This window comes from Canis lupus, chromosome 37 (genome assembly GCF_011100685.1).
Source record: "Canis lupus familiaris isolate Mischka breed German Shepherd chromosome 37, alternate assembly UU_Cfam_GSD_1.0, whole genome shotgun sequence".
NCBI lineage: Eukaryota > Metazoa > Chordata > Mammalia > Carnivora > Canidae > Canis > Canis lupus.
Genome location: NC_049258.1, coordinates 21,740,608 through 21,748,279, shown reverse-complemented (window position 1 = coordinate 21,748,279; position 7,672 = coordinate 21,740,608). Strand labels below are relative to the sequence as shown.

The 7,672-nt window shown below is 36.2% G+C and overlaps 1 long non-coding RNA gene across 1 annotated transcript in view; it reads left to right on the top strand.

Moving 5' to 3' along the window:
- Window positions 1-3,460: 3,460 nt before the first annotated feature.
- LOC119867954 overlaps window positions 3,461-7,672 on the top strand; it is a 30,232-nt gene continuing 26,020 nt past the window's right edge. Inside the window, exon 1 of the long non-coding RNA XR_005385366.1 lies at window positions 3,461-3,472. This is a non-coding gene — a long non-coding RNA (uncharacterized LOC119867954). The remainder of the gene's footprint in view (window positions 3,473-7,672) is intronic.

Below are 7,672 nucleotides of genomic sequence, written 5' to 3'. Positions count from 1 at the left end.
TCTGTGTCTCTCATGAATAAATAAATAAAATCTTAAAAAAAATAAAATAAAAAATCATAGAATGAAAATGAATGTCAACCCATACTCTGTTACAATGATTATAAATCTAATTCAGTAAAAACAGAATTAATAAATTTTTGCTGTAACCTATAGATGAAGTGATAGAATTGAATATCTACAATTATCTTTTCATGATACAAAATAGATATAGAATAAATTTAACAGAGAATTTGTAATTAGGAGAGATGAGATGTTCACACATTTTAAAGCTTCATTTTGCATAAAAAGAATAGGTCTTATGTTCAGGAAGATTTGAGCAAATATGTCCTAATTGCATATGGTTGTAAGAGAGCATTACAAAAAGATATTCATGTTGGAAATAATTATTTGAAATTATTTCTATGCTATTTCTAACATTAATATTTTTAATACAAACGAGAAAGAACTACCTCATAATTATCAAGCAATATAGAAAATCCCCATAGAACAAAACCCCAATTATTGAATCCCATTTAAATGAATTGTTGTTAACAAACACGACTGCTCACTGCAGTGGATGCTGTATTGCAGCCTCCAGATCCTAATCCAGGATGGAGGAGTTCAGTGCCAGCTGCTCAGCAGGAGGGATTTACCTTCAGCTCAGGGGAGCTGCTTTTTAAAAAAGGCCATGTCCCTTCCTGGGGAGCAATAGGATGTGGAAAGGCTCCCATCCCACTCCTTCCTCAAAAAGTTAGTTCAATAATGCTAAATGGCATGCTGATAAATTTTTTGACCTAATTACCATAAGTATCATCTTTATACCAACCACTAGGAAAACTGAGGAATTTAGGGTAAATATGCTATCTTTTATTAACTTCTGGATTTTTAAAGTATTACTTTAAAGTACTATAAAGTACTTCCTAGTTCTAATTACTTATTACTCTAGAACTGTAATTATATGCCTAAACTTCTGGCTTTGGAATCATTAATTTTTAGCACTATTTATTGATGCACAATTAGGAACTTAGCATGCCTATACTCTCTGCCCCTCTTTTTCACTCCTTTGGGTCAGCTCTCATTGATTTTTTTTTTTTGATTTTTTTTTTTATAGAGATAAGTATTAGGACATAGATTTATAAATGTATGTATGTGTCATTTGCATATGCATGGATATATAAATATATATATATTTGAGAGAAAGCTATAAATATATATATTTGAGAAATACTCGTTCTAGGATTTTGGATCCATTTGTCCATAAGTTAATTATACAACTTAAAACAAGAGATATTACATAATGCATTATGATTATGTGAGTTTTATTTGTTGCAGAATTAAAGCAAGAAGTTCCTGATTGGATCCAGAGAAGCAGGAAATACAATGCTATGTCACTAAAACCATGATATTTGAAGGAGAATCTTTTCCATGTTAAGATGAAATGGATTCTTTTTTCTTTTACTCAATAGGTAGCTTCCTATTCGGACCATGACTTTATTATAGAGCTTTTTTTTTTTCTTCCCAGAATTTCTAAATGCATTGTTTTCTTTTTTTTTATGAAACCCTTAAGATTTTCTGCATTCTTTAAGAAATGTGATTGAATCATTCTTCCTAGGGACTTCTCACTTGTTATTATAATCTGACCTGCTTTACTGCTATACTCCTGGGATATCATCTCATTGTACTCTTGGGATGGTTTTACTATTTCTTAGGCTCCATTTCTTTTTCTTGGATTTCTTTCTTCATTTTTGCGGGAATATAGTGTTAAGCACTGTTTTCAGAAAGGATCTTGGAGTTTAAGTTTTCTGAGTCCTCACATATCTGAAAATGTAATTCTTTTTGTCTACATATTTGCTTGGTAGTTAGGCTACCATAAAATTATAAGTTTAAATCATTTTTCCTCAGACATTTGAAGTCATTACTTCTTTTTCAGAGTTCCATGTTGTTAGGGTTGACCTTCACCAGATTCTTTTTACTATCAAATTTGCCCTCCTTGCAGGCTCCAGGCTTTCAGAGCTCACTTTTTCATCTTGCACTTGAGAAATTTTATCCAAAAATGGCTAAGTTGGAGACTTTTGTCATTCACTCTTCTTGACATTAGATGACTTTTCAATCTGAAATGTGTGTAACTTTTAGGGAAATTTTTTCTTTGCTTTGCTCATCTCTTTGCTTTAATTTTCTGTATTATCCTTATGGAACGCCTAGGAGACAGATGTTGTGCCTTCTGGATCTAGCTTCTGTGTGCTTTAATTTTCCTCTGCTTCATCATTTTGTCTTCTAGCTTTAAATTCCGAGTGATTTATTTTTGTGTTATCTTTCAGATGTCTAACTTGGTCTTCAGCCATATCCATTCTTAGATTTAATCTCTCTAGTGAATTTTATATTTTGGTAATTACATATATGTATGTAATTTCCAGGAATCCATTCTTGTTCTCAGATTCTTTTTTTTTTTAAAGTAGCAACCTGTGCTTATTTTATAGATATCATATTCTATTATCTTTGGGGATAATTACATATTAATTAGAATGGAAACAAGGTATTTCCAATTATTTGTATCAGTTCTGTTTTCCTCACTGTTATTCTGTTTATTCATCTTGGTCATTCCCTCTCCTGCATTTATTTTCATCAAATGTCTGAGAAGACTAGGCTAATTTGTGTAGATGACTAGCGCAAGTCTCCTTTTCTGTTGAGTGAATGTTTAATTAAAAAGACCTCTTTCCTGACTGGGGAGGTATGTTGGTCGAAAATATCTGCAGATTCTTTAGTACTTTCTTCCTCAAGAGATGAGAGTCCATCTGTCTGCCCCTTGATCCTGGTTAAATTCTGTTACTGCCTCATGAACAGAATGCAGTGAAAGTGGTGATGTGCCAGTATCTGAGAACAGGCCTTAAAAAATTAGCAACATCTACTTCCCGTATCTTGAAAGCAGCTCTTGGCATCTGGTTGCCATGCTGAGAGGAAGCCCAAGCAGCCTTATGGAGAGGCCACATAGGAGAGAAACTCAGGTGTCCAGTTGACAGCCCTAGGCCAGCTCTCAGTCAGAAGGCAGCACTAGAGCAGCCCCAGTGGTTCAGCAGTTTAGCTCCTGCCTTCAACCCAGGGCGGGATCCTGGAGACCCAGGATCGAGTCCCATGTTGGGCTCCCTGCATGGAGCCTGCTTCTCCCTCTGCCTATGTGTCTGTCTCTCTCTCTCTATGTCATGAATAAATAAATAAAAAAATATATATTAAAAAGAAGACCACACTAACTGGCCTATGATGTGAGTAAGTCATCTTGGAAGTAAATACTCCAACCCCACTCATGCTGTGTGGAGCATAGATGAGCTGTTCCCATCAGGTTCTGCCCAAATGACTGATTCATAAGGGAAAAAAAAATGCTTATTGTTGTTTGAAGCCATTAGGTTTTGGGATGCTTTATTACACAACAATAGAAGAGGTGGAACAGAGGCTGAATACAGGATCTGGGCAAGTTCTGGTGGAGGAGTTTCCTTTTGAGGTATGTGGGCAAGGAGCAGCAAGGCAAAATGAAGCTCAGGAAACATTATGCTGAGTGAATCAAGCCAGGCACAAAGCCAGACTACATACTGTATAATTCTATTTATATAAATTTGCAGAACAGAGAGAACTTATCTGTAGTGATAGAAATCAGATCAAATAGTTGCCTGGGTGGAGAATGGAGAGACTAGCTGGGAAAAGTCTTGAGGGGACTTTTGGGGTAATGAAAATGCGCTATATCTTAATTAGAACGGTGGTTACGCAAGTATGTACATTTGTCAATGCTTATCAAACTCTTCCCTTAAAATAGGTACATTTTACTGGATGTGAATCCTACCTTTATTAGATTGATTTTAAAAATATGATTACTTTTTCCTCTACCATATATATTCAATGGCTCAATGTCACTTAAATTTCTTTCTCTGGGATTCCAGGCTTTCACACGATTTGGCAAATGCATTCTCCATGGCTCACGCTTACCGATCCACTCATTATTCCCAAACATGAGTGTTTCTTCCTGGCATGTATGGCTCAGCTCCTCCTATTATCTCTTCACAAAAGGCTTTCTTGCCATCATTACTTAATTATCAAGTCCTACTTGTCTTTTAAGGCTAACATCTAATGAAAAAAAAATCTTTCTGGCTTTGACAATCTGAATCACCTCTTTTTCAGCTACAACAGTAAACTGTTTGCACCATTTCTGTAGAATGTGTATTACTATGCCTTCCATTATAACTAGGCGTGTATATATTTGTTTCTCTCACCAGACATAAACCCCTGGAGGATAAGACCTTTTTCTTGTTCAACTGGTAACTTTAGCTGTTCTTTGTCTTTGGAAAATGCTCAATAAGTCTTTGTTAAATTGAATTATCTGAACAGTTCTAAAATATCTTGTTTTGGGATAGGGCCGACTGCTAATTATGATTATATTCTATTGGCTAGTGTTTCCCCCTCCCCCATTATTTCAAATTAGCTTTGTTTTCATCCTGTGCTATATATATCTTCCTTGTCATATACACTGCCATCCATTCTTCTCAAAACCTGCATTTTATTGACACCTTTTATTCCAAAACCCTTCCTTGTAAAGCCACCTGTCTCTCCCCTACAGGCTGGGCTAGGTTTTCTCTGGGTCTGCTGGACTTTCAACACTTTGAGACTTCTTGTGCCTTGTGCTATGGACCACATATGTTAACCCTGAGCGTGTGGCTCCCTCCGCCTTATTCTATTAATAATCCTTTCTTCATCTGGCTTTGCATTCTAGAAATCTGTGAAATATCTCATGTACAGGCTGCCTCCTTTCTGATTTTTTTTTTTGCTGTTTTGAGTTCATATTTTAAAACATTTACTAATAATATAGATAGGAGATGGATATGAGGATTCAATGCATTACTTTTAACATATTTCCAATATGACATTTTATCATACTGGAATCCTTTACAATTATACTTTGTGTGTGAGAGCCCGTATGTGCGTGTGTGTTATTTTTGCAAATCACTTCTCTCTATGGGGCTTCACTTCCTCGTTTTTAAAATGATTGAGGTGGGCAACACGAACTTTAAAATATTTCAGGTTTAACATTCTAGTGCATTAGGGTTTTAAGCAGATGAAAACTTATTTTTCCAACGTTGAGAATTATTTTTGTACACCTACCTTAAGATGTATTTATTAGGGAGAGAAAAGAATGCTGTAGATTTAAGCAAGCTTACATATGTTCTAGCAAGGATTCCCATTAGACAGCTTTTGAATGAGCTAAAAAAGCATTTTTTTCCTCCACAGAAAATCCTTGTTTCCATTTTGCACAGAGATCTGATCTTCCCTGACAAAGCCAAAACAGGGGTTGAGGAACTGAATCTCTCATAATCCTAAAATGATTCAGTATGTGCTGTAGCAGCTCCAATGTGTATGTGTAGCTTTTTAGAATGATTTATTTATAGTGTACACAATAGGGTAATCTTAATTATCATTGAAATGCTTTGTAAGTTAACACAAGTAGTACAACACATAAAAAGCTACCATTTTGAACAATGCATCCTATATTATTTATCACTAGTTACAATATTTTCTCCAAATTTCCAAAGACATGTACCACTAGAACAGAAGTCATAGGTGCAAAGTTACGCTCATGATAATGGGAATCTGATCATGGCAGGATGGAATACAGTTTCTCTTCTGGTGGGTTGTGTGGTTTGTTTTTGTTTTTGTGGGGGACTTTACACGTACATTTAAATATTATTTTTCAGTTAATAATTAACCTAAGCTCTCATAATTTAGGGATGCAGGACTGTTACTATTGGAAGTGATGTATTTCAGCATAACATTAGGATGGGGGATATAGAGAAAAAAGGGTGGAGGAAGGGAAATCCCTGTGTAACTATGGAACAAGGAATGCATTTGAATTGAAGGATGAGTGGGGATCTTCCTGACCTGTAAGGAAAAGGAAGAACCTGCAAGAAAAGACTCACATCCTGGTGTCTGGACTTCAACGCAAGGATGCAATCAGAATTAGGGGGGATTGTCAGTGCTGTGAGAACACCCTAGGGAGAAGAGTTGCTTGTGAAGCAAGTACACCTAACTTACTATAAATATTAATGTTTTGGTTATACAAAAACAAGATCACATTTCTGCACCTCAGATTCCCCAGGGGTGTGTTTTAGCTTGCTTTTTGTTTTCGGTGGAGACTTGTGTTGTCAATTTAATATGTAAACTACTCTGTTGTGATTCAGGACCCCTACCTGACAGGAGTAAAAAGGGAACGTTAGCCAGTTCCACTTTGGAGACAGAACCTTAGAAGGCGATGTTTGTTTTTCATTTTCTTCTTCAAAATGACACCAGAAACAGCAAACACCAACAAGGTTAAAATGCATTCATCAAACACAGTTGCATGTATAATTTACTGAGTATACAGTAGCTTCATGAGACACATGCATTCTCAAAACTCCCTTTTGCAACCGAGTCTCAATGAGAATTAAAAACATGCCAAAGCAGATATCTGAAGTTCAGAACTGAAAATGTTTGGAGTCTGGCCAAGTAAAACCAACCATCAGTGGTACAGTTATATAATTTTAACCAGAATCCCTTATTTTTCTCAGGTGCTACCCCTGCATAGTATGATTCATACTGCAAATCAACAATGTGTTCCCTAATAACCACATTTTTTCATTTTCTTCCTTAGGAAGATCTAAGGGCATCCATGCAGCCCTTCCCTCTTCTTCAAAATCTATACATGGGAATTTTTTGATGTAATATTGTTCAACTTTCAGGTTTCAAAATCTGCTTTCAAATACTTGTTTCAAATGTCAGTAGTAGGGTTCACTGTTTGGGTGACTAAGACATGTTTATGAGGACACATAGGGTTTGCTTGTGAATGTCCTTATGAGGTTGATGCTTTCAGAAGCAGAGGTACTTTCTAGTGATTCCTGGCAAAATCCAGAAAATCCTGTTTTTTCGTGATGATACTCTTGATACTGCTGCTTATCAAAGGTTGCCAAGGCGTAAAATCACCTTCAGCTACCCCTACATAAAACAAGAGAATTCAAGACCCATTTATACACAAGTGAACCGAAAAAAGCAGTGTGGTGAGGATAACTTAATAGCAAAGGGCAAGTTGAAAACTCTCAATGCTTAGAGATCAATTGCCTTTCCACATAAAATGAAGTGGTCATATTTCTAAGCATCTCCTCAACAGCTTCATTGTCCCCTTTATTTCTACCTTGACTGCACACGCCCTATTGGGTTTCATGAGAGATGATGACATAATTTTCAGAAGAGACTTACAAGTCAAGATGTAGGTGACTCAAGGTTTTATAGGAAATCTGCCTTCGAGAGGGATGAAATGATTCTGTGGGCCTGCTTCCAAATTTATCACTGCCTAGAAAGCTTGCTGTATTAATTTTATGCATGAGTGCCTTATTTGTTTCATATGAGATACAGCACTATGCTACTGGAGCAAAATACCATTATGTCTGGAAAAGGATTAGGTCACTAATGCTTTGTCATCAAGGATCATTGGACACAGATTTTGTGCCATCTTTCACATGTTTATTAAGTGATAAATATTAAAGCATATTGGTATGTACGTGCGAAGGAGTGACATTTGAAATTGGTTAGTGAAGTGGCATTCCACTAAAGGCACAAGTGCAGCAGTATCTGTCACCAGTTCACTCCAATCCACTTGTTGCTCGTACTCTTCTAGTTTTGACTC